Genomic DNA, 27,919 nt, shown 5'->3' on the forward strand with positions numbered 1-27,919 from the left:
ATAACAAGGTTCATAGCACACATTTTGTCAAATTACGGGAGCCTATCTGCTAATAATAATGATTCACTTCTCTATGAGTGTTGGCCTGCAAATATATTCAGGATATGTGTAGTTCATCCATATTATACTTACTCTACACTACAAAGGCTCATCTCCTTCTGTGCCTTGATTTCCAAAGGAATTCAGGAGGTCATCAAAATGTGATGCAAAAACCTAGTTTGCATATATTTATATAAACAGTTGGCATAGGAGATTGCAGTTACAATTTTTGAATTTCCAGTGTAGACATGACAACGTTGACATGCAGTTATTGTTCTTATGTAGAGATGAGCGAACAGTAAAATGTTCAAGGTTCGATTTTCGTTTCGAGTAGCCCCTCAATATTCGATTACTCGAATCGAATATCGAACCCTATTATAGTCTATGGGGGAAAATGCTCGTTTCAGGGGTAGGCAACATTCGATCAAATTATACTTACCAAGTCCACGAGTGAGGGTCGGGCTGGATCCTCTGAGCAGTCTTCTCCTTGCAGCGTCCCCGCGGCATCTTCCGGCTCTTCACTCACTCTGCCAGGCATCGGGCCTGGGCATAGCCGACTGCGCATGCCCGCACTACAAGCGGACATGCGCAGTCGGCTCTGCCCAGGCCCGATGCCTGGCAGAGTGAATGAAGAGCCGGAAGACGCCGCGGGGAAGCTGCACGGAGAAGACTTCTAAAGGTAGGAGAAGAACCAGCGTTGATTGGCCGACTGTATAGCATTCGGCCAATCAATGCTGGTTCTGCATCAAACTTTTCCATTCGAATAGCGAATGGTACTCGATCGAGTACGAGTATTTCGAAAACCGTAGTATTCAATCGAATACCTACTCGATCGAGTACTACTCGCTCATTTCTATTCTTATGGTTAGACAATGCTGATTATTTTTGTGTGTTTGTTGCAGTTATGGGCTTGTTTTAAGGGAATTTGTCATCTCTTCCAAGCAAAGTCAACTATCCCTACTACACCTATTACAAAGCACATTAGAGTGATAAACATCACGCCTTTGTTATGTATGTTAATTTTTTATGTTTGGAGAAAAATAACTTTAGAGTCTTAAACAAATGAAGCAGTTTGTGTGCTTATGGTGGGTCTACAGTTTCCTAGAGTACTGCTCTTCCTGCTCAGACCATTAACATCTCCTTCCTGTGCCACCCCATGCAGTGAGAGTTGATTCCTCCACTGCCATGACATGAGTAATCTTACATGAGCAGCAAAAGCAGTATATATATATATATATATATATATATATATATATATATATATATATATATTGTCAGGGTCTGGGGTTGCTAGGTTGGGTGGCATAGACACACAAGTCCAGATTTTTAGTCCAAAAAGGTAGAGTTTCATTTTCACTCTAAAAAAAAAACAGTGCAGCAATAAAAGAAAATAATACAAAATAAATACCTGCCCGGCTAGGCTCTAACTCAACATAGGCTACCTCACCTAAAATAGCAGACTCAACAGTAGGTTGCATCAACCAAGATAGCTCCAACAGTCTGACCTTCCTGCTGGCTGTCCTGCCAAGCTCTGTCCAAGGTCTTGCTTCTGGAGCTGACCTATTAAGCCTCATTGATGAGGAGAACTCACAGCAGCTGAGATGCTGCAGAAACAATCACAAGGTGTGGACTGGAGGGGGGGGGGGGGGGTGGAATAAAAGGTCAAACTGCCAACCTACCTGCCATTCCTAAAAAATCCAGCCCAATACTGAGAATTTAACAAAATGATCAGCAGACGAAAGTCTGCTGAGAACAATTCATTCCTGGACTTTCTCTCATCTCGCCCATCTGAGTAGTCTGGGTGAGATGTACAAAACCTCCATTATTTTGCCAGTCATCGGCTTACTCTCTCTCTCTCTCTCTCTCTCTCTCTCTCTCTCTCAAATATATATATATATATATATATATATATATATATATGCATGAGGGAAAGGATAAGGGAAAGGGAAAACATCAGGGGGGAAGGTAAAGCGACCAGCAACCTTTAAATGGGGGAAGAGAGTAGGAAACAGGATAGTGTCTCCTGATCAAGAGGAAAAAAGGTGAAATCAGACGATTCCTGGGACGTTACCTAAGGCTGCCAGAGAATGTAGAAATTAGAGGGATTGGGGAATCCTCTGCAACCAGGGCCTCCATTCTCCTTATAAGGAGAAGCTCCTGTAGAAATTCAACCAGGGATAACTGAAAGGAGGGCCAGTTGGTGAGTTGCTGCAATGGTGTGGCCACACGCCATGTTATACAGGGCAAACACAGCCACCCAAAAGGGCCTAAGAGCATCACATTCCCACCAGATGTGGTATAGGGTACATTTCTCAGTGAGAGCAGATCGGCCTCAATTGTGCCTGTCGTCACCGCGGTAGCGCCAAGTTTTTTCCTTATATATTTAATATGTAATGAAAAGCTGAGAAAAAATGTAGCAAAAATACAATGCAATGTTTTTGCAGTGTTATGTTGGCCCTTAGCCTAAGGGTGAGTTTAAAATATTAAACAAATCTTTGGCAACTTGTGATAGCCAGACACAATCTTGTTCTCCTACTGATGCTATGAGGCTTATGTGCATTATGTTAACATCTTGTTGTAAACAAGTAGATTGACTGTAACAGTTTTCAATACTTATTTTATAGGGTTTATTATCTACATATTGTTTTAGGCTATGTTCACATCTGTGTCGGAGTCTCTGGACTTTTCTCTCTGCTACTTTCTGTATGAAATTGTATGAATGTTTTAGTGGACTGGCTCTCAGTTGGTCAGGTACCCCAGCAGACCCAAATGGTGGAGAGCCCGGTGAAGATGTGTACCTAGCCTTACAATTGTCTTTTTCAAAGAATTAGTAGTTTTTTGCCTTTTTGACTGTGCATCATGCTTATATATTATTTCATTGAACAATGCAAATAAAAAAAAATGAAAGATGAAAAAAAATCAACTCAGTTTGCTGTTGGTTTGTTTGTATTACAGTACATTGCACAGGGAGATCCCAGCTTCAAGTCCCCTTAAGGGTAAAAACACACAGAAACACTTTGTAAAAACACACAAAAAAACTAACAAATAATAAAAACACCTTTATATTTCAATAATATATGTAAACAAAAAAAAATTAAACGTTAGGTTTCCCAAAAATTGCAAAAATTAAAATAGCATTAATTATCACATACAGTGAACGCTGTAAAATAATATATATACTGCAATGTGCAAATGAACATATTTTGGTCACTTTGAAAAACTGATCAGAAAGTCATACATGCCAAAAATTGGTACCAATAAAAAGTACAACTTGCCCCCCACAAATAAAGTACAGTAAAGTAAAAAAAAGTTATAGACGTCAGAATACGGTGACCCCAGGAAGATCATTTATTTTCAAAAAGTGATGTTTTATTTGTAAATGCGGTAACACTTAATAAAAACCAATACAAATCTGGTATTGTTGTAATCATAATGACCTGCAGGGCAAAGCTGCCATGTCGTTTTTAATGCAGCGTGAACACAGTAAAAACAAACTGCAAAACATTATGATACAATTGTGAGTTATTTCAGATGGACCACCCAAAAAAAAAAAAAAAAAGGCGCCAAGCATTAACGTACTAACTACCCAGCATCGCTAAGAGTTAGGGGTGTGCATTCTGAAACCCATAACTTAGACCATAATTCCATAACTGATTAACAATTGTTTTGTATATGACTTTTAAATTTTTATATTCATTTTTAGGTTCAAGTGACACAAAACTTTAACTTTGATTAACCGTCATTTTCTATGAAATTCACCATGTGAACTAATATAAAAAACAAAAAAAACTTTGCAAGTCTTCAGTAGGTGATACCTTTTTTAATGGCTAACTCATAATGATGACAGAATATGACGTTTCGAAGCTTTCCTCTGAGCTTCTTCTTCAGATATAACTAAAAAACACTTTCTAGAGGCTGCATATTTATGTACAACAGGACACATAGGGATAGGATTACAGGAGGGAGGGGGGAAGAGGCTTATTACTATATACTTATAACAACAAACAATCAATTGCCAGATCCCCCAGTTCTTATCTTAATGGCTGTCTTAATGATGTGTATAAAAAGACATAAACCTCATAAAATTCATCCTCACTCACAATTACTTCTCCTTTGGTGACTGCATCTATTTACAACGGAACCGGCACCGCAATGGGGAGCAAAATGGCGCCACAGTACGCTAATCTCTTCATGGCCGTTGTAAATAGATGCAGTAACCAAAGGAGAAGTAATTGTGAGTGAGGATGAATTTTGTCAGTTTCACCACCGATTCAGCGTTCATACCTCGCTTTTCCATGAAAAACTGGCAGGCATTTCCATGTGGACAGAAGAGGTGCAAAACCTGCCCGCACATACTGACCACTGACAGGATAGAGATACCAAACTCTAACAGGGAATATAAAATCCCAGGTACGTTCACCTGTAACACACCTAATGTGGTGTATTTGATCATTTGCACCAAATGTTCCACTGAAAATCTGTATGTTGGAGAGACTGGACAGAGACTCAGAATGAGAATTAATTCACATCGCCATACAATCAAACAACAGAGAACTGATCTTCCCGTGCCAAATCATTTTTGCCAGGAAGATCATAATATCACCAATGACATGAAAATTTTGATCTTAAAAGGGAACTTTAAATCAAGGAAACAGCGACTGATTTATGAGTACAAGGCCAAGACCCTATTCCAGACGTTGGACAATGGGATGAACATCTCACGTGGGTTTATGTCTTTTTATACACATCATTAAGACAGCCATTAAGATAAGAACTGGGGGATCTGGCAATTGATTGTTTGTTGTTATAAGTATATAGTAATAAGCCTCTTCCCCCCTCCCTCCTGTAATCCTATCCCTATGTGTCCTGTTGTACATAAATATGCAGCCTCTAGAAAGTGTTTTTTAGTTATATCTGAAGAAGAAGCTCAGAGGAAAGCTTCGAAACGTCATATTCTGTCATCATTATGAGTTATCCATTAAAAAAGGTATCACCTACTGAAGACTTGCAAAGTTTTTTTTTGTTTTTTATATTTTATAACCACTGGCTAACACGGTACCAAAACAAACATTTTCCTTTTACCATGTGAACTAAATAATACATAACATAGTTTGTAGGGATTGTTGAATTTGTGGTCAAGCCAAAAGTATATGATTTTGTATATTCAAATAAGTTTGAACAAAAAAAAAATAATAAAAATTTTGGATATTTTTGTATTTTTACCACTGACTCTCTGATTCTTGCTTTTCTGACCTCCATTCTCCCCTCTATCCTTGTTTTACTCACTAGAGGACAGCTCCCTCTTCTATAGGTTTTTCTTTTATGCCTTTGTACACGTTACTATTACTGAAAAGCTCTGCTGTGCCCCCCCTTACTGTTTGTCCAACTTGTCTTGTTCCCCTACTAGTTCCTTACCTATACCCCTATCCCCCCATTCGTCTTATACAGATTTTGTTTCACCAAATCTTGTTCTGTACTTCATCAACAACAAGTATTAAATATCCATCAATGTATATCACATACCAGCGGTAATTATTTCAGTTTCTATTAATTAAATCATGAATTTACATGCTACTGATACCTTTTAGTAATTACTAAAAGGTATTAGTAGCATGTAAATTCATGATTCAAAATTCATGTGTAATTCATGTAGAAACAGTCAATTTCAAAGAATCAATATGCGATAAGTCCTAAGGCAATAAATATTACTATAGTATAGCAAAGATTATTTAATTTTATAGTACACTAATGTAAAAGATTATTCTCTGAATCCATTGTTTTTTTTCTGTAGTTCTCTAGAAGATTTGATAATGTGTATCTCTACTGAAAAGAATCTGAAAAATTATGAACATGAAAAAACATATATGTGATAGATCAAGTGTTTCAAAAGGCATTATGATTTCCTGCTGGGATGGGAATTGTTATTACTGAATGTTCTGTTCTCATAAGACTAGGCCGTTTTCTTTGGAGCTTCTGTATATTAGGATTTAGCGACATCTCTAAATATATAGAACCTTAGAATATATTCATGAAAAAGTTATCAAGTAACAGAACTTAGAAAAGTTTAACACTTTTACTTTTCTCTAATATACAATGTCCCATGTGACATATATTAAACCTTAGTTTTTGCAACTGCCAGGTATAAAAAGTATACATGTACTTGTAGACCAATACATCCAATTGTAGATCAATTTTAAGTGTAATTGTTGTTTCACTTCTGTCCCCTTATTTATAGTGAGGGATTTACTGAACATTTTTTTTTAATGGACTTTATTAACCTATTGTTTTTTCTTATATTCTAAACTTCTCACTAGCATTGCCTTAACTAAGCATTCCATATGTACCTTTCATTTCCATTATATACATAAGTGATATAGGGTATCACTTAGCTCTTTCACTGCCGAGGGTCTCTGGAAATTTAGCATCTTTGTTACCTGGAGGTTTTTCACAGTTTGAGATGGACAAATCAAAGCTAAATTGCAACATTTAAAAAAATCATCCAACACCCCCCCCCCATACCTATATATTTTCTTAAAGTAGACACCTGCAGCATTGTCAGAATGCCACTTGGTACTGTATGCGAAAAGGAACCTTCATGTGATTTTTATATAAAATGAATGTTTTATTTAAAAAATGTAAATAAATGTATATAGTTGGTAAAAGTGGAAAACAAACAATAAATTATATGTAGAGATGAGCGAACAGTGTTCTATCGAACACATGTTCGATCAGATGTCAGGGTGTTCGCCATGTTCGAATCGAATCGAACACCGCGTGGTAAAGTGCGCCAAAATTCGATTCCCCTCCCACCTTCCCTGTCGCCTTTTTTGCACCAATAACAGCGCAGGGGAGGTGGGACAGGAACTACGACAACGGGGGCATTGAAAAAAATTGGAAAAAGTCATTGGCTGCCGAAATCAGGTGACCTCCATTTTAGACGAATAGTGGATTTCAAATCCGGGTCATATGAGAATGTGAACTTTGTGACTATGAGACAGGGATAGCTGTACAGGCAGGGATAGCTAGGGATAACCTTTATTTATGGGGGAATGTTATTAAAAATAACTTTTTGGGGCTCTATCGGGTGTGTAATTGTGATTTTTGTGAGATAAACTTTTTCCCATAGGGATGCATTGGCCAGCGCTGATTGGCCGAATTCCGTACTTTGGCCAATCAGCGCTGGCTCTGCTGGAGGAGGCGGAGTCTAAGATCGCTCAATAGAATGCATTGGCCAGTGCTGATTGAAGCAGAGCTGAATCTGTGTGCTTAGTTCAACTACTCGACCGGCGTAGTTGAGCTAAACACACACATTCAGCACTGCTTCATCACGCCAATAGAATGCATTGGCCAGTGCTGATTGAAGAAGAGCTGAATCTGTGTGCTTAGTTCAACTACTCCACTGGCGTAGTTGAGCTAAACACACACATTCAGCACTGCTTCATCACGCCAATAGAATGCATTGGTCAGTGCTGATTGAAGCAGAGCTGAATCTGTGTGCTTAGTTCAACTACTCCACCGGCGTAGTTGAGCTAAACACACATTCAGCACTGCTTCATCACGCCAATAGAATGCACTGGCCAGCTCTGATTGGCCAGAGTACGGAATTCGGCCAATCAGCGCTGGCTCTGCTGGAGGAGGCGGAGTCTAAGATTGCTCCACACCAGTCTCCATTCTGGTCCGACCTTAGACTCCGCCTCCTCCAGCAGAGCCAGCGCTGATTGGCCGAATTCCATACTCTGGCCAATCAGCACTGGCTAATGCATTGTATTGGCGTGATGAAGCAGTGCTGAATGTGTGTGTTTTCGCTCAACTACACCGGTGGAGTAGTTGAGCTAAGCACACAGATTCAGCTCTGCTTCAATCAGCGCTGGCCAATGCATTCTATTAGCTTGATGAAGCAGAGTGTGCACAAGGGTTCAAGCGCACCCTCGGCTCTGATGTAGTAGAGCCGAGGCTGCACAAGGGTTCAAGCGCACCCTCGGCTCTGATGTAGCAGAGCCGAGGCTGCACAAGGGTTCAAGCGCACCCTCGGCTCTGATGTAGCAGAGCCGAGGCTGCACAAGGGTTCAAGCGCACCCTCGGCTCTGATGTATCAGAGCCGAGGGTGCACAAGGGTTCAAGTGCACCCTCGGCTCTGCTACATCAGAGCCGAGGGTGCGCTTGAACCCTTGTGCAGCCTCGGCTCTGCTACATCAGAGCCGAGGGTGCGCTTGAACCCTTGTGCACACTCTGCTTCATCAAGCTAATAGAATGCATTGGCCAGTGCTGATTGAAGCAGAGCTGAATCTGTGTGCTTAGCTCAACTACTCCACCGGTGTAATTGAGCTAAACACACACATTCAGCACTGCTTCATCACGCCAATAGAATGCATTGGCCAGCACTGATTGGCCAGAGTACGGAATTCGGCCAATCAGCGCTGGCTCTGCTGGAGGAGGCAGAGTCTAAGGTCGGACCAGAATGGAGACTGGTGTGGAGCGATCTTAGACTCTGCCTCCTCCAGCAGAGCCAGCGCTGATTGGTCGAGTTCCGTACTCTGGCCAATCAGCGCTGGCCAATGCATTCTATTAGCCCGATGAAGTAGAGCTGAATGTGTGTGCTTAGCACACACATTCATCTCTACTTCATCGGGCTAATAGAATGCATTGGCCAATCAGCGCTGGCCAATGCATTCTATTAGCGTGAACTGAGTTTGCACAGGGGTTCTAGTGCACCCTCGGCTCTGCTACATCAGATTGCTACATCTGATGTAGCAGTGCCGAGTGTGCATCAGATGTGTAGTTGAGCAGAACTGGCTCAGCACTGCTAAGTCTCTGCATTCGCATAGGAATGCATTGGCCAGCCTTCGGCCAATCAGCGCTGGCTCTGCTGGAGGAGGTGGAGTCTAAGGTCGGACCTGAATGGAGACTGGTGTGGAGCGATCTTAGACTCCGCCTCCTCCAGCAGAGCCAGCGCTGATTGGTCGAATTCCGTACTCTGGCCAATCAGCACTGGCCAATGCATTTCTATGGGGAAAAGTTAGCTTGCGAAAATCGCAAGCTGACAGGGATTTCCATGAAATAAAGTGACTTTTATGCCCCCAGACATGCTTCCCCTGCTGTCCCAGTGTCATTCCAGGGTGTTGGTGTCATTTCCTGGGGTGTCATAGTGGACTTGGTGACCCTCCAGACACGGATTTGGGTTTCCCCCTTAACGAGTATATGTTCCCCATAGACTATAATGGGGTTCGAAACCCATTCGAACACTCGAACAGTGAGCGGCTGTTCGAATCGAATTTCGAACCTCGAACATTTTAGTGTTCGCTCATCTCTAATTATATGCACAAAACCTCCTAAAAATAAGAGGTCAACATGTGCAGAGTTCATTCATATCACTATGGTCTACACCCGCATGCACATGTCTTCATAAAATCTCTAGAACTGGAAGGAACAAAAATTGGCTTTGAAGCTGGAAATGTTAAAAAAGTATCATCCTATAAAATGTAGGGATTACACACCATGAAAAGTAAGTGAACCCATAATCCCTATATATTATTTGAAATTAAACAACCTGAAGGTTACATATGTCTCAATAGGTTATCAATAGCCACATCCACCTTCATGCAACTTTGTGACAAACACAAATAATTTTTTTGAAAAAATGCACTAAAACACATATTTGCACCTAAAACTCTTGTTCAATCTCACATTCATATACAAAATACATTTAAAATAATAGCTTGTGTAGACAATGTATATATATATATATACTATATGTACCGCAAAAATCAACTACAACAAGAGCTCGGAGTCCCAAAAACAATGATACAGAAGACAGGCAGGATTTTGCTGTTATTCACTAATATGTTAAAAATCTATACTGCACCTAGCAAACTGTGACTGTGATACCAAAATCTAACTTTTTTGAGATTACACAGCATACCGTATATAAAAACACAATTTAATAATTCATATATACAAGCACCTTCATGAAACTTTGCGGCAAACAGAGATTGCTAGCAAAAATTGCAGAAAAAAAAATCAAATTTGCCACTAAAGTGCGGCTCAAGCAATCCCTTTCTGCAAACATAATGTACTGTCCATAAAACTGCAATATGTGAGGAGTTCATACATACCACACATGTATATATTTACAGGAGCGGGTGTTAAAGAAACGTCAAAATCGCAGAAATTTGCCTATTTTGCGCATGCAAATTAAATAGGACTTTACATAAAAATCTTATTTTCTATCCCCCTATAAAAATTTTAGCAACTTATATGTTCATCTCTAGTGATAATCGTTATTACTATTATTTTAGCGTGTAACGGACATCGCTAGAGATGTATTTTACCGTAGAAAGCTCAGGTATGGAAAGGACAGGGATTAGGTGAAATGTAAACTTTATTCATGACTTTGTGTATGTGATGTGTGTTTGGTGCGACTTTTATTTTGGCGCTGAGACCTGGACAGTGGTAAATGTCTGGGTGACAGCACCAATAAACTTCCTAGTTATGTTCAGAGGGTATTACATAAGGATACCCTACTAGTAAGGCTCGGTGGGGGGGGGGGATTACATTACACCTGTATGTGACAATCTGAGTGCAACAGTACAGTATTCTCTCTTATTGACAGGAGAGGGGGTAACAAGGACTGAAGTCCCTGCTACCCCCTCCTGGGGTCATGTACAGGTTATGCATAGAGATGACAAGGATTCATCACCTCTGTGCAGGCTGCAGGGCTCCTCCTCCTCCCTCCCCTTCCTATTACATTTCACAAGATGCTTCCTGGGACAGGAAGGGGGGGGGGCACTTCAGAGTCCTATATCTCAGGACTCGTTTGAGATATGAAGATAATTTTAGATTCATTTTACAGATGAGAAACTCATCTCTCCTACACATATATGGTCTCCCTTACTTGCCCTTATGGCTGGACATGCTGAAATATGTATCACAAGATTAGCTACTTTTTTCAATGCAACATGATTTGTGACAAGTTATCACATAGTCATTTGCTAACTACCCTATATGTATCTATCTGTGGGGGAAGTTAATTGCAGCTTTTCAAGGCCCTCTGCTGCTGCCTCCAGGATGTACTGTAGCTGACCCTGAAGAGCGTTCATCAGCATTGTGACATAAGTGTAGCACCTCCCAGAGGAGGCAGCGGAGGGCAGCCAGGACAGGAGCATGGAAAGGTGAGTAAAAATTATCATCCGCTGCTTATTGCAATAACACAATAAGTAGCTGTCAATTTAAAAAAATATTGCCACTCCAATTTATTCCATGAGGGGACTCCTGAGGCCATGGAAGATGTGCCCTGACTCCATCTACCAAAGAGAGAAATTGCTTAGACCATGAAATAACCACTGGAATTTGGGCAAGAGAGAGCCAAAATAGCCACCAGATCTGCATATGTCCAGACCTGGTTTACTAAGCCCAGGATCCACCAGTAGGTGAAGAGTGTGTGAAATACTGCCACTCTTGCCACAAAGTGGACTTTCTTACTGAAAAAGATTGGACCTTCATGTTGATTTGACACGCGACTATTATGAACTTGAAGCAAAGATGCTATATATTGAACCACTTAACTGCCACAAGGTCTCCTGCCTCTTTAACACACTTAGAATCAAGGTCACCCACCAAACTTCTGTCCGGAGACCATCACAATAGTGTGCCCAGGGAACCTAAAACACCATCATAACTATAGGATTCCCTGTTCCCTCAAGTAGGCAGCATTTGCCTGAGAGCTAGTTTTGACTACCTCATGGCATTCATATTTTTATTGTGCAGTAATTCTTCTACAATTTTAATGATGCTTTTACTATTAGGCCATGTTCAGACTAACCTTCTTTTATTAGCTACACAAAGCTTTGACAGAGGAAGCATAAACATTTTAGAGACAGATTTTTTCATTCTGACCAGGCCAGTTATAATATAGGAAATTCATGTAACATTCAGACAAGTTCCTAAGCCCTCCAGTGATTCACAGTGCAAAGCAGATCAGCATGGAGAATGGCAAGCTATCATTTAAGGTTCAGCAACCGATAAAAATTAAGTTGTTTGCTATATAACCATAGTAAGAAGCATGGCTGCAGACAACAGCTTAGCAGTATAAAAGAAGCATTGTAGAGAGAAAGATAGACGGTAACACTAAGTTGGAGCACAACTTAGTGCTGGCACAATGAAATGGGATGTTCATATTAAAATAAGTCTCTCTAGGCAGTTTACTGTATGTCTAATACACGGCTAGCATTATCAATAAAAACTGGATATATTAAGGTATTATTCAGACCCACATATGGGTGCTGAAATATATCAGGCATATGTAATGCAAGCTGTAACATATGTAATAAATTGATACGGATGCCTAAGCACAATGACATAACTTGAAATCAAACTGAAGTGTATTTGGCATTTGATGTACTTGACTGAGGTATATGCTAACTTAAGCTTACTGAAGCTATAAAATACCCTTTGCTTAGTAGTTAGTCTTTATTCACATATCTGCATTTTGTGGATGTGTGATTTCCATGATATTCAAAGACAGTACCCCAAGGTTGATTTGTTTTTCACATGTGTGAGAAGTAGATCAATTTTTCTTTCATTTTCTACACTTTCTATGTCTCTGGGTCTTTGACTAATGAATGGCATGCGGATGCGATTGGGTTGTTTTGTGGTTTTGGGGTTTTTTTTTTTTTGGTCTTTTCACAGTCCCATCCACTTTCATTTGTGTGATGGATCAGCCTCAATTAAAAAAACAAACCTACTGCCGATTTTTTTCTTGGTCAGTAAAAGAAAAACATGGATGTCTGTATAAGTACATTGAAATGAATAGATACATATGCCATCCATGAAAAATGTGAATGGCATACTTACATAAAATGTAAACAAAGACCTTGCTTACGTCAACATAGGAAACACAATTTATTGCCTGTCTTCCTAGGAAATCTTGCCACAGTGAGGCAAAACGTTTAACCATTTCAACATTATTGTGCTTCATAAAATTATTTACTGATCAAGGTTAGCCAAGCTGTACTTTAAGTACTAACAGTGAGAGAGACTAAAGATATTGACACCTCCTAACATACTTGCAATGACTATTATAAGAGTGCAATGCCTAGACCAGTGATGGCGAACCTTTTAGAGACCGAGTGCCCATACTGCAACCCAAAACACACTATTTTATTACAAAGTGCCAACAAGACAATTTAATCTCAATACTCTTGCGGATACAGAACTTTCATTGATACAAACAACTTTGTACTGAGGGGTAAAAATTTTGCATATGGCATAATGTTGAACAATTAATGTTCACTATTTACATCGAACAGGATCTGTTTTATAATGACCGTTCTAGGTTATTGCGGCCTGTACTAATATCACATGTCTGCTATAAAACAGATGTGAAAGGTGTGGTATAAATAGTGAAGGCCCCCACAGAGTACAATTTGCTCCACAGTGGACTACACAGAGTACAATTTGCTCCACAGTTGTTCCCATACAATACAATATGTGCCCTAGTGGCCACCAAACAATATAATCTGCTACACACTGGCCCGCACACAGTATAATCTGCTTACAAGTGGTTCCCACACAGAATAATCTCCTCCCAAGTGGCACCTACACAGTATAATCTGCTCCTGTACCTGCACTCCCATGAAGAGCTGCCGGATGATCTCCTTGTTCCACTGCAGAGCAGGCACTGACAAATTACATCATCACATGTACATCTAATCTAAGGTCATAATTTGCTGTCACTGTAAGCCGCAAAACTGAAAATCTGTGGCCTACATTGACAGATTTTAGTTGTACTGTATGTGCATTTACCTGAAAAATATAACTGCATATATCCCATTAGTGATTGTGGAGCCTAGCTGTGGTGTCAGCAACACAGAGAGGGCTCTTAGTGCCACCTCTGCCACACGTGCCATAGGTTCACCATCACAGGCCTAGACAACTGTAGAAAACATCATGACTGTTGAGAATTTCACGTTTTGACAATTGCCTTGATACAGCAGTGTGAACTACAACTATGCTAGGACAACTATTACAAGAAAAAGGCATATGAGAAGAGCCAACATTATAATACTCCAAAGCCTCTGGAGTGAAAGCATTGTCTATAGTCAGCATATTGTTAATGCTTATGAGTATTATCTACACACAGAAGTATGATAATGTAAGATCTTGCTTCCTCTGTGACAGAACTGCTGTCTCTGATGCATATCTGCAGATTTACTGCAATAGTTTCTGTGGCCAAAAACATCAGTTCCACACAATTGAATGTGGTTGCTTTTGTATCAAGCTCATGGATTTTTGCCAAAGTTTGATCACAAAATTACAGAATCGTCTGAACACTCTAAATTAAAAAAAGACATCTCTCACCTGTGAAATCCCCTCCCTCCAGTGCTCCCACTATTTTAGTCACCAACAGTCCCTACAGTATTTTTTCACTTTGCTATTATAACAATTAAAAAGGTTTTACGGGAAAAAATAATGTTCAAAAAAGGTCTGTTAGTGCTGTTTATAAGTTAATAAGTGCACCCAAATACCCTTAGCAGTGTTTTGATTGATTTCTAGGTTCTCTGGGAGCTCCTGTCATCCTTTGCATGTGTTTACATCTGCATTTTCCTATTCTGTGTCTTTCCTACAACTCCTATGATTCCCTGGGCTGCACTTGGAGCTGAATCACTCCTTTCCCTATCTCACTCACCCCCCCTCCCCCTCTCACTCACTCATCTTCCCTGTTTCCTGAGCTACCTTGCCCACTACACCCTCAGCAGTCATCTAATATTTTAATCACTTCTGTATATCATCATTAAAGGGCTGCCAGCAGGAATTTTGAGCCTCCCCCCATGCCACCATCATAGTATAATGCTCCACATAGTATATGATGCTCCACAGTGGCACCCGCACAGTATAATGATCCAGAGTGACCACCACACTCCAGAGTATCCCACATACAGTATAATATGCTCCACAGTGGCACCTGCTCAGTATAATATGCTCCACAGTGGTCCCCCTTACAGTATAATATGCTCCACAGTGGTCCCCCTTACAGTATAATATGCTCCACAGTGGTCCCCCTTACAGTATGATATGCTCCATAGTGGTCCCAGCACAGTATAATATGCTCCACAGTGGACCCCACACAGTATAAAGCTTCACAGTGGCCCCCACACAATATAATAATATGATGATGATGACAATGAGTGCCAGGAAGAACAGGAAAGTATAATGGGGCTGGGGGGAGGGTCCCCATTGATTTGACTGAGTACCTGCAACCTAGAAGAAAGGTAAATAATGGGTATATGTAGGTCCCATGACCTACATATATTACAGCATATCAAAGAAAATGTATTAATAAATGTAATTTAGAAAGTTGGAGGAGGGGGAATGGGGGACTTATAATTAAAGTATCCGTTTATACTTCACAACTCCTTTAACAATTAAATTATGCTATTGGCATGATAAATATTACATGTCATAAATTACTGTATGGTAAACTTTCTAAAATCAAGAAGAAAAGACCGTGTTTTAATGTTCTAAAATTAAACCAGCTCATGAGAGCTGAAGATCCTGACACAGGAAATAGATTAATATTAATCTTGCCATTCATGACCACATTCACCACCCTCACCCTCCAAATGTCTGTAACTATTGAACCAGGTATCATCTGATACAAAGCCTGCCCAATCTATTTCAGGAAATCTTATAAGAACGTTCTATTTATCCCATAAATATAACCAAGATAAGTATCTACCAACCAGTACTTAATTACGTAACACAAGAAGGACAACTGTGAAAATTACCAGTTGTTTGTATGGCAACAATAGTAATCAGGATTACTAAGCGAAGGGGCTAATTTCAGAGAACGCTGACAGATAAAGGAGCAATGTTAGGGGATTATTTCCTCCTTCTATAATAGGCATGTTTCATAGCACTTATTCACGCCATTCTTTGGTTTTATATTGTTATTGAAATATGCTTAAATAGTTTATTTTAATTTTACATATATATTCATTGAAGGTGATCAGTTCCATTGCGGTTGCCTTTGCCCCATAAACTACTGTATAAATAGTAATGTTCTGTTTTAAATGCTGATCATTTTACTGTGCATATTTAAATACAGCTCCACATAATGTTCCATTCAATTCTAATGTGTTAAGCCAAGCACTTTGCAGCCGCTGAAAAGCAGCGAGTACCAACAGTTGATTTCCCCTCATCACAGGGGTAGTTTCCTTAACAGCTGGTGGTCTTGCAATAAGCATTAATCAAACGTAAGCTAACACCCTGCGGTTTAGTGCGGGGAGCAGTGGATGTCTGGTTTTTCCCACTCACATCAGATTTTCAGTAAGTAAATCTATTGAAGAAATCTCCAGGGAGCACTTTAGAGCTAAAAATGACATAAAAAAAAAGGAAAATGGCTTACCATTTAGTAAATAACAAGGTTACTTATAATGTGAAACTGTAGCAGCAGGAGAACTTTTACATATAGATCTAGAAAGGTCAAAGGATGAACTTTCACACATTCACATTATATCATTTAGAGTCTTGTGTATTAGTCAACACTATCTACTACAAGTCTTTGGTAACTTATGCAAAGTATGGGATGTCTGTATTATAAACAGAACAGAATCAAATAGTCTTAATATGCTAAGACAGGTACAATATCATCAATAATTCATATTCATATTCACCTTTCAGCCATCTTCTAATGGCTGTTTTTTTTTTTTTGCCTTTTTTAGCTAGACGCTCCCGCTTCCTTTCTCAGCCTGTGGGAGGGTCAGCTTGCATGTTAGATTGCTTTATACCCTGTGCAAAATATAAAATGAACAGAATCTCTTTATGCACAGGCTACTACTATTATTACTTTTTGATACAAGATTTGAGAAGAATAAATATTTCCCTAGCTGACAAATGTTTCCTCCGTAGAAGAAGCAAAATATAGAATCTGCAATTCCTTCATTAATTCTACATTAGTGGCAAGTGATCAAGCAGAAGCCTGTACTGTATGTTATCTATAGAAGAACTTTAAGAATATTCAAGTCATGAATATCATATATAGAACCACTATTAATACCAATGAAAAATAGTTAGAATTGAAGCAGGTTTTTCTGCAGCGCTTTTTGGCTGTGGCCCAGTAAGCCTTAGGGTAAGTTCAGACAGAGATTTTTAGTCAGGATTTTGAGGCCGTATTCACCTCAAAATCCTGACTAAAACGACGGCTCCCATTGAAATCAATTGAAGCCGCTCATGGTTTTTTTCCGGGAGCCGGTTTGTTCTCAGCCTGAAGACACTCCCTCCTCCTGACTAGACCTATTTATTGGGCCTAATCCAGAGCGGAGTGTGCGACTGGATGCTGGTGCAGTGCATTGGCTTTCAGTCACGACTACCCGTTTTTTGGACCGGAACCTGAGGCAGCCTCCGCCTCAGGTTCTGGTCCAAAAAACCCTGTGTGAACTTACCCTTAGCCTCAGTTTGAGGCCCCACAATTCAGAAATGCAGCTTTTTTTGGTGCAGATTTTGCTGCAGTTTTTTGCGCAAAAGCCAAGAATTGCTACAAAAATAATGGGAAATATATAGCTCTTATACTTCTACCATCTTCTCAATTCACTCCTGGGTTTGGCCCAAAAAACAGCAGGAAAATCTGCAATAAAAAAGCTGTCTTCCTGCAACCTGGGACCTCAGTCTTAGATAAATGCTTTTCCAGAGAGACTGGAAGGCTGAATGAACACTCCTACACTAATGGAAACACTGCATGATGTGTTAAGATAAGATAATCCTTTAATAGTCCCACAACAGGGAAATTTCAGTGATACAGTTTCATGGATGGTACATTAGTATATAACAAGAGAGAAAACACATACAAGCTCATGGCAGATAGAGAAATCCTAGGAATCATAGCAACTAAAAAGAAAGAAACACAGACACACTGCAGGATCATTTAGTTCTCTGTGCGGAGTGATATTAATAATACAGCCCGACCGTGGTTGGAGGACACGAGGAGGGGTCACATCATGTAGATATAATAGGCATAAATGTTTTTTTGCAGAGGTGGGGGACATATGCAGCTATCATGATAACATATGGCAGTTTTGGTAGGTAGTGAGATCTCCTGCTCACAGCTGATAGTTTGGTATCTTGCATCAGCACTATTGTCCATTAACCACAAAAAAAGCCCCAAATGTCCTTCATCACAAGCCCTCCTCCTTTCTTCTTACCCCTGTGTTCTACTGCCTAAAGAAGTCTGAAGCCATCCACGTAGACAGGGTGCTGCTCTCTTGCCAAGCTTCCATAAACTCATGGGGTAGGTGGGTGATGGTAAGTTACCAGGTTGTAACAGAGTACCACGTGTCCACAGTAAGAGAAATAAATACCAGTCAGCTGTAGCATCTTCACACATCAGCAATAGACACCAAAAATCATCTCCTTGAAAGAAGAAGTCCACACTTCCATGTATATTTCTCCTCCATGCCGCATGGTGTCCATGCTGTCCTTAGCTCTTGGGGGGATGGTAACAGGCACATGTGCAAACGGAAAACTCCAGCTGATTCAGGTCTTGATTCTTGTCCATGCTTAAAAATAGAAACAAAAGGAAAAAATACTCCACAGGGTCTTCCATTCGATTTATTCATAGTGCTAGTTTGCTTGGTTAGAGGATTCTTGAAGATACAGACAAAAAGAGTGAAAATGAAGATACAAGTTGCTCTCAGCTTGGAGCTCTGTATCAAGGCAGCCACTCAGTGCGGCGCCATCTTTAAAAATCCATCCAGGGCTTGAGAAGGATGTGCGTGACGTATGTCTTTGGGTGCTCTGTAAATCCCTTTAGCATTCCCTGGACTAGGCCTAACACAGTGTATTATTTGCCTGTAGTGTTCCTTAACCCCTTAAGGACCAGGCCGTTTTTTGGTTTCGCATTTTCGTTTTTCCCTCCTCACATTTCAAGAGCCATAACTTTTTCATTTTTCAGTTCACAGAGTCACATGATAGCTTATTGTTTGCGGGACAAATTGTACTTTGTAATGGCACCATTCAATATGCTGTGCAATGTACTGGGAAGCTGGAAAAAAAATCAGAATGAGGCGCAATTGGAGAAAAAATGCATTTGCGCCATTTTCTTATGGGTTTAATTTTTACAGCATTCACTGTTTGGTACAAATGACATGTTACCTGTGTTCTACGTGTCAGTACGAACGCGGTGATACCAAATTTATATAGTATTTGAAATTTTTTGATACTTTTAAAAAAATGATAAACTTTGCAAAATAGAAAAAAAAAATTGTGTCATCATGTTCTAACACCTGTAACTTTTTCATATTTCCATGTATGGAGCTGGTTGTGGTGTCTTTTTATGCGGGACAAGATGACGTTTCTATTGATACCATTTGGGGAAAGCTCCGATGGTTTGATCACTTTTTATTCAATTTTTTATAGGAGGCAAAGTGTTGAAAAAAACGCTTTTTGGCTGTTTTTATTTTTTTTTGCCGCTACGCCGTTCGCAGTACGGGATAAATGTTTTAATATTCTAATAGTTCGGGCATTTTGGAGCGCAGGGATACCTAATATGTTTATGTTTAATGTTCTTTAATTACTTTTATAGCTGATCTAGGGAAAGGGGGGTGATTTGAACTTTTATATTTTTTTTATTTTTTTAATACTTTTAAAAACTTTTTTTTTTCTTCTGTTACATTTATGATCAGACCCCTTAGGTACCTTGAAACCTAGGGAGTCTGATCGCTCATACTATTCACTGCAATACTACAGTACTGCAGTGAATAGCAGAATCGCAGCACTTCTATTAGACGATGCCTCTGGCATCGTCTAATAGATCTAGTGCAGAGACAAGCCTGGAAGCCTTCAATAGGCTTCCGGCTGTCATAGCAACCAATCACCGCCCTCTTGTGACGTTCAGGAGGGCGGCGATCGGCGAAACATGGCGGCGCCCATGCCGCCTGCGCTGTTTACACAGTGTGTAAAGGGTTAACAGCAGCGATCGGCTCGGGCACCGACCGCTGCTGTTAGTGGCAGGTCCTGGCTGTATTATACAGCCGGCATCTGCCGTGTATGGAGCGAGCTCAGCGTGTGAGCTCGCTCTATACATCCCCATGCGACCCATGACGTACAGTTACGTCAAGGGTCGCTAAGGGGTTAAAGTTGGTATTATTAATCCATGTGAAAAAAAAAAAAAAGATTAAAATATACAGTACAGAATGTTACCTCGCATCATATGTACTACCGGAACCTCCTAGCACCTTAAAGGGGTTGCCAATACTTTAGATTTGATGGTCTATCCTTAAGATAGGTCATAAATTGTTGCTTGATGGAGATCTAACCTTTCACTGCAGCTTCTTCATTGTTCGCATCCAATTGATGCTGTCCACGCTCCTGTCAAGTGAATGGAACAACACTGCCATACACTGAACAATGACTGCAAGCAGTAGGACATTCTGAGCACTGCTGTGCTAAAACCAGATGCAAAAAGAAGAAAGGCTCAGCCCTCACTTGAAGGCATCAGTTGATCTAAAACTAATGTCCAGTCTAGGGCTGTAATTAGCAAAGATTGGGCCCCATGTACACACACAATAATGTCTCAAAGTGGCCTCCACACAGTATAATATTCCATAGCAGCCGCCACACACAATATAAAGTCACATAGTGGTCCCTCTACACAGTATAATGTCCCATAGTGGCCCCTTCACACTATAATGTCCCATAGCAGCCCCTGCACACAATATAATGTCACATAGTGGCCCCTCATACGGTATAATGTCCCATAGCAGCAGGGGTGAACCTACCCCTTTTGTCGCCCGAGGCGAACTACAGAAAGCTGCCCCCTCCTCCCTGGAGCTAGAGCCATTTTAGTAATTGTTCTATCTGCAGTTTGACTGCCCAGCTCCTACTTTCTTGGCACTTGGTTCAAAACCTCAAGCAGGAAACGGGGAAAGCTGTGAGGGGTGTACACTTTACTCCTCAAATAATTAGATACAAAATAACAACTTCTATGAATCTCTTAAAATATTTTTTTCATAATTTGTACAATTGTTGCACATTAAAAAGTAGCTAAGGTAAAATATGTACCACTGGCAACATGGGCAGTTAAATGGTTAAATGTATGGTGTTTAATGAGCCGTATTACAATTTGTATTTTATGAGCTTTAGTGCATCACAGCACATTACAACTTCATTTTAGACATAAAGGTCCCCTGGTATTCTTTATGTTGCAGCCCATTACTTTTATTTAATGTTCACATGTGCATGTCTAGAAGCATGTAAGAGTCATATGTAGAATTAGATGTTAATATCTGACATGATTTTTTTTTTTTTTTATGTATGTGTAGTATCTAATATTCCTAGCATTAATTCAAAGAAACTCAAAGAAATTCAATTATGTGCAAATCCTTCAATATTTTTAGACATTAAAGATTGTGTTTTGTTTGACTGTTTAAAGCTCTGAGAAGCCCACACAGCCTTTTCACCTCTGAGGAATGTATTCCAAAGGAAGAGGAAATATGCTACAATTCATTAATTTTTCTCAAATCTTTAGAAAATACTTTAAAATGTTCCTCCAACAATCTGTATAGAGTAAGGCCCTAATCTCCCCTAATGATGGCTGCAGACAGCAATGAATACACCGCACTCTGTGCACTGAGGTGTTCTCATAGCTGGAGGTAAACCTTCAATAGACCTTATTAAAAAGTGTTGTTTTTCTCTAAAGTAAAATTTAATGAATTATTTGTTATAGTTTTATTTTGTTCTGTAATTAAAAAGAATGTGCTGCAACATAAGAACCACAACATTCATAGAAAATTAAAACCGGGTGCTGTTGCTAGACAGAAGTTCTTTCTATTGTAATAACTACAGTTTACACATCATATATTCCTGCAAATTCTTTGATCATCAAAGGAATCAAACACATTAAAAAATCCCTTCGAAGAGCAGCAAGCTACTTAAAGAATACCAAATATAGGAATGTTTTTAATCCCTGCCATCCCGAGGATTTATCATTAAAAATCGTTTATTGCTCATTGCTTTAAAAAAAAAAATCATATTATGTAACTTATGTTTAGAAAGAAGACAACAGTCAGCTGTCTTATAAGTGTGAGGGCCTAACAGTTCTTCCCTGCCGGCTTATGTTGGAAGCAAGAAGGGTCAGACATGCTGAATTCTATATCAGATCCTTTGTTTCGCTGGGAGATAAACTACCACCTGAGGTGTCTGGCAACAGAATACTCTCGTCTCTCCATTAGGGTCCATTCACATGGAGGAAAATGGTCAGGAATTTGGTGTGGAATTTCAGTGCTGAAAAAAAAGCCTCCCATTGACCTTAATGGGTTCCTTTTTCTGCTAGCAGATATACAGTAATGGACATGCCGCAATTTTCAAAACCGCAACGTTTTTGGAAATCGCAGCATCTCCGCACTGCAATTTTTTCCGTAAAGTGGGCATGAGATTCACATGAATCCCATCCACTTTGCAAGTACTGTAAAAAAGAGCCTTCACACGGAGTAAACACTCGCTCGTTCTGAACGTAAAACTCGTTCAGAGTGAGCAGCGTTAAAACAAACCCCATTGATTTCTATGGGTGCTGGCATACACGCGTTCCCCATTGAAATCAATGGGAGTTTTTTTTTACCTATTCCTTTCAATGTGATACGCACGTGGGTCCCCGGCCTTATAGTTGTGGAAACGCTGAGTTTTTCCCTCCATAGATTTCTATGGAGACTGTGAAAACCGCAGCAAAAACGCAGTATAATAAATGTGTTGCGAAAACTCCACAGAAACGCCGTGGAAAAACATCAAAATCCAAAAGCAAATACTGAGGCAACATGGTGGCTCAGTGGTTAGCACTGCAGCGTTGGAGTCCTGTGTTTGAATCCCGCCAGGAACAACATTTGGAAGGAGTTTGTATGTTCTACCCATGTTTGCATGGATTTCCTCCCATTCTATAAAGACATACTGATAGATTTTTTTTATTTTTTTTTAAATGTGCATTGTGATCCCTATATGGGGCTTACAATCTACATAAAAAAAAAAAAAAATTGCAGACAAAAATGCGTGAAAGCATTGCGGTTCTTCCTGGAGCACTTTGAACAGAAAGTTCACTGAGTTTTCCTCTGTGGACTTTCTGTTACAATTATATCTATTGGAAAGCCATCCGCATTTCTGTAGATATAATACTTTTATGATAATTTGGTGGTAGACTCTCAACAAAGAAAATCCTGTGTACGACCATAGAGTGGTAAGAGGTTAAAACTATACATTCAGACAAATTATTTACCTGCACATATTTCCATCTTCCTTGTAGATTTTTCCATGAATTTTGTTGTGAACACAACTGCAAGTCTAGCAAAATCAACACTGATGTTAAGCACATCCAGCATTATACACATTTTATATTGTCTTTTATATACATATGGACTATGATCACGTTCTTTACAAAAGAAAGATGTGCTTTGTAACGGTTTTGTAACAAATAACATATGCTCAATCTCATCAGAATACAGCACTATGCTTACTATAAATAATTCACCTATTGTGTTTGCTGGATCAGCTGGTCTTTTGTTAGCATGCTAAAACAAGCTATCCTCAATTCCAGCATTCAGCGTGACATCAAGAGGATTGGGACATTTAAAATATAGCCAGGCTAGGAACAAATAAGAGAAAGCGTGGTGGGGTGGGGGAATGCAAACACTAACTAAATTGCTAAACCATTCCCATGAATAGTATCGTAGACAATATCTTTGAAAAAAATAATATTGTGTCAAGACCTTATACAGCATACCGATTTACCATATACAGATGTAGCTAAATTTAACATTCCAATTAAAGAATACATAATGTTTTACAACATTTGCGATAGATTTCAATGGCCTCTCTGCTGTGATAAGATACAGTATCGTTCATTACCAGTATGTTCTACATACATCTTTACATTACAAATTTATATTATAGTATATAGAACAGAGAATAAAGTAAATCAGGCATTCACACCCACATAGAGAATTTCTCTGCTATCTGATATTTCAGGCTTTATTTTTTATTTTTTTGCATGCATTGCTTAAGTGAATCCCCCATAGTATCTCAATGGATTAATATCCAGCATGGAGCCAGTTCCTTTACCGGTCTGTGACCTTCCTTCGCTGCGGCCAGTTGCGGTCATACGCACAAGTGCATATGAATACACATTTTCAATTGAAACTTCAGGCAGAAAAGTTCCAGTGAATCTTTTCTCTATTTATCCGCTGAACTCTTGGTTGTCTATAACTCACTGCCTCCAGGATGAACCGCATTTTCAATATTACAGCTTCTCTTTGAAATCCAATTACACATCTATTAAAAAACCTTAATAAAATAAACGTTAAATATACAATAGGTATTTCTTAGAGCAAAATCCATGGTCTTGTCGCCCAATTAAAAATGATAAAATGTATAGTGCAGCGAAATAGGAAAATGAATGTCTGATCTTTTTTTACTTCGATTTTAGGATGACATACTCCGTTTTGACATTAGACCTGGCAGAATAGTTTTGAAACATTATTCTTTTCATATAGTGTTTCCCTCAATAACATTTCACTGAATGCAATCTAGTTCAATTGTAAACCCCTAGAAATCCATTGTATATTTTCATATTTTGTAATTCATAATTCATAAGTTAGAGGACATTGAGTTTTCTTCCGAACAGGCTTTTTCATATAAAGTCTTAGTGGCTCCGTCTCTGATCCGGCAAGGCTTTACAGTCGGAATGTAATTTGTCTTATGCAACTTCCCCAGTGTGTCTTTTCTTTATGGCCATTTACATTCTGCACACATTCACTATTGCTCTCTCTAGACTTCCTAGTGTGTTCCTCTACTTATCTTAATATCAATAGCTGTCTCATTTCTCCTCATCGCCGTCTTTGAGTTACTACCCTCTATTGGTGGTGGCACGTGCAAGGCTGGCACAGAACTGAATATGGCATTAGCTTGAAATATTCACTAAGAAAGAGATCTATTATTGACATAAGGGTTTGCAGAAGAAATGCATAGCAAAAGAACTGTTTATTTCTGCTTTATGCAAACACACATTTTGTAAAGCACTCTCTGCTTTTTATTTCGAGTGGCTTTGCATATTGACCTTTTTTTCTATTAGCATTATCTCACTTGTATCCTGCTGTAGATAAGCAGCAGCTCTGCTACATTACCTTCCCATCTCCAGTATTTCAGCAATGACAGAACTGCACTTTCTTATTTTCTGTCATTGCTATTGAAATAGCTGCTAAAAAGTAAATTACTAGACAACAACACCGTGTGGAAAATTTTTCACCCTGGTACACTGTCAAAATCAATGAACTGGAAAATTAGCAGTTTTTCTTTCTTCTTCCCTGTTATTTTGTAAGGGAAGAAGTTAAAATAACTCTAAAACAGCAGCACTTCAGTAGAGAGTAATGATATTCAATACATGGTTAATATGTATGTATTGGGCAAATTCCTGCAAAGCTGAGAATTCTTCAATGCAACAAAGAAGAACATAAATAAGACAAACAGGGTTTGTCGGTAATGTGCTATCTGCTGTTATAGAGGAGAGCACGTGGCCCCAATTGAAGCCCATGGATTAACACACAATGTTTTTTTAATGGTCTGTATGTCCAATCTGTTAAATAATAGAACATGTCATTTCCTAGTCCATTTTCACATATTCCTCAATAGAGTGACATCTATAAGGCAACTGTGAAAACAGATTAACCTTCGGAGTGCAAGCCCAAAGGTTCTTCTATAGACTGCCTACTGTTTTCTACTGGGAGAATACCAAAGTCATTGCACATTGTCATTTGTATATTAATTGGAAAATTATGCTGATAGCAATAAGAATACAGACACCTATGTAAGTGAAAATCTCACCCCTAGCACTCCCATGTACATGTGATACATACAGTTTATTTTGAAGGATTTTTTATTTTTTTTTTACCTCAAATAACAAGGAGAATCATAAATTGCCAATTCGGGGCTTTAGACAGAACAACCTTATAGATATATAGGCATACACAGTAATATTGGACTCACATGAGTGGCTGTATTGCTAATACTGTCCCATATATATATATATATATATATATATATATATATATATATATATATATATATACACACATTGTCTACCAATAAGTATTTGGACACCCATGCAAATGAAGATATCTGCGGCATTGATGTATGTCACACCTTCCGTCGTTAAATAGGAAACAGCTTTGGCATTAGTGCATTGGCATTAGACGCAGGCAAGATGCCAGGACGTGCAGAGTTGTCCAATTTATAAAAAACGGGTAATTGAGGGGTACCATAGAAATGGTTGATCCTTAAGGGACATATCAAGCAAACTGAATTACCCATAATAAACAGTGGTCTATGTGAGAACGAAGTTGAAGGTGATTGTCAGAATGAGCCCCGAGTTGACAGACTCCTGAAACTAGGAGATAGAGACCGATGAATGCTGGCCAGAGAAACCGCACCCAACCGATGGCTCACATACACCAGGAGTTTTAACAGGCATCCGGGAGTATTGTGTTGATCAATACCATCCGTAAGGAAGCATCTGCTGGGTTCTACCAACTATTGAATATGAATAAATGTTGTTTTTCTATTCTACCACAGATGTCCAAATACTTATTGGTAGACAGTGTATATATATATATATATATATATATATATATATATATATATATATGGGTTTGGGTTATTACAGTCCATGGAGTCTCATCTTCCTCTTAGTTGGTGACCGCTATATGGGGAGGTGGGGTTGGAGGTGGGGTTGGAGTGGGGTGGGGCGGGTGTATTGGGATAAATATAACAGTCCATGGAGTCTCATCTTCCTCTTGTTTGGTGACAGCCGGACACATATTGGGCAGCGATCTCCACAGTGGCCTCTTCTATATGTGAAAGATTCCTTGGCAATGAGCTGTTATAATTGAAAGGCTGAACACCATAAAATGAGCACTATATACAATATAAGTATGTTATCTAATACATATTATAATAAAATACATAGAATGAAAATTCAGTAGTAATCTATAGTCTATAATTTTGTACCAGGATCTTATGAATTTCATTAAGATCACAAACTATATAAAGCAATAAACTAAAAAAAGACTGTTTTATATTATACTGATATTACAAAATCTTTCTTTGTGTATGATATTTCAAGTTTTCTAATGGGGCTGTTTTTCTAATGGGAATTTCAAGATTATTAGGCAGAGACCTGGAATCGAAAAGCTTATTTCATTATTTGTGTGGCAACCAATGTTTGTCTTTGCTGTTAGTTTCTAATTTGTTTCTAAATCACTGAGTTTCAGATATAAAGACCCATCTCATAATATTGCTTCACTGAAAGGACCTAGATCCCAAAGATAGGGTATAAACAAAAAGAAAAAATAAAACTTCACCTTTATTTTAATCAGTTAAAACCAACTGTGAATATAAAAGGTAAAATGCTGTTGAAGATCGGCCAACTGCTGGTGAGCGGTCCTGCCGACGGTCAGCACATCTACCGCCAATAATTTATCCATGCAGCCTGGTGCTGCTGACAACAACTATATTTGGAAATTGCCCCTGAAGAGTCTTGAATGAGACGAAACGGGTAGGGCTGCTTTAGGTGTTATATGTATGGCTGGGGTGTCTGGTCTGAAGCTCTGTTATCTACTGGTGTTGTGTGGCCAGTCTCCTTTCCCTGTTGGTGTGGCGTTAGGCCAGTAGCCTCAGGGGGGAGTTGGTACACTCACCGACTTTATCACATTGATCTCAGAGTTAAAGTATTCAGAACCAGTATCCCCTGACATGCCGACAAACAATATATAGGGAGTTAGGGTATTAGTGTGTAGGGATGAGGTTACATTCCATTGTCCCTTAGTGTACTCATCTCCCTAGTGTGTATAACTAA

The sequence above is a fragment of the Leptodactylus fuscus genome, chromosome 4 (assembly GCF_031893055.1).
Source record: "Leptodactylus fuscus isolate aLepFus1 chromosome 4, aLepFus1.hap2, whole genome shotgun sequence".
NCBI lineage: Eukaryota > Metazoa > Chordata > Amphibia > Anura > Leptodactylidae > Leptodactylus > Leptodactylus fuscus.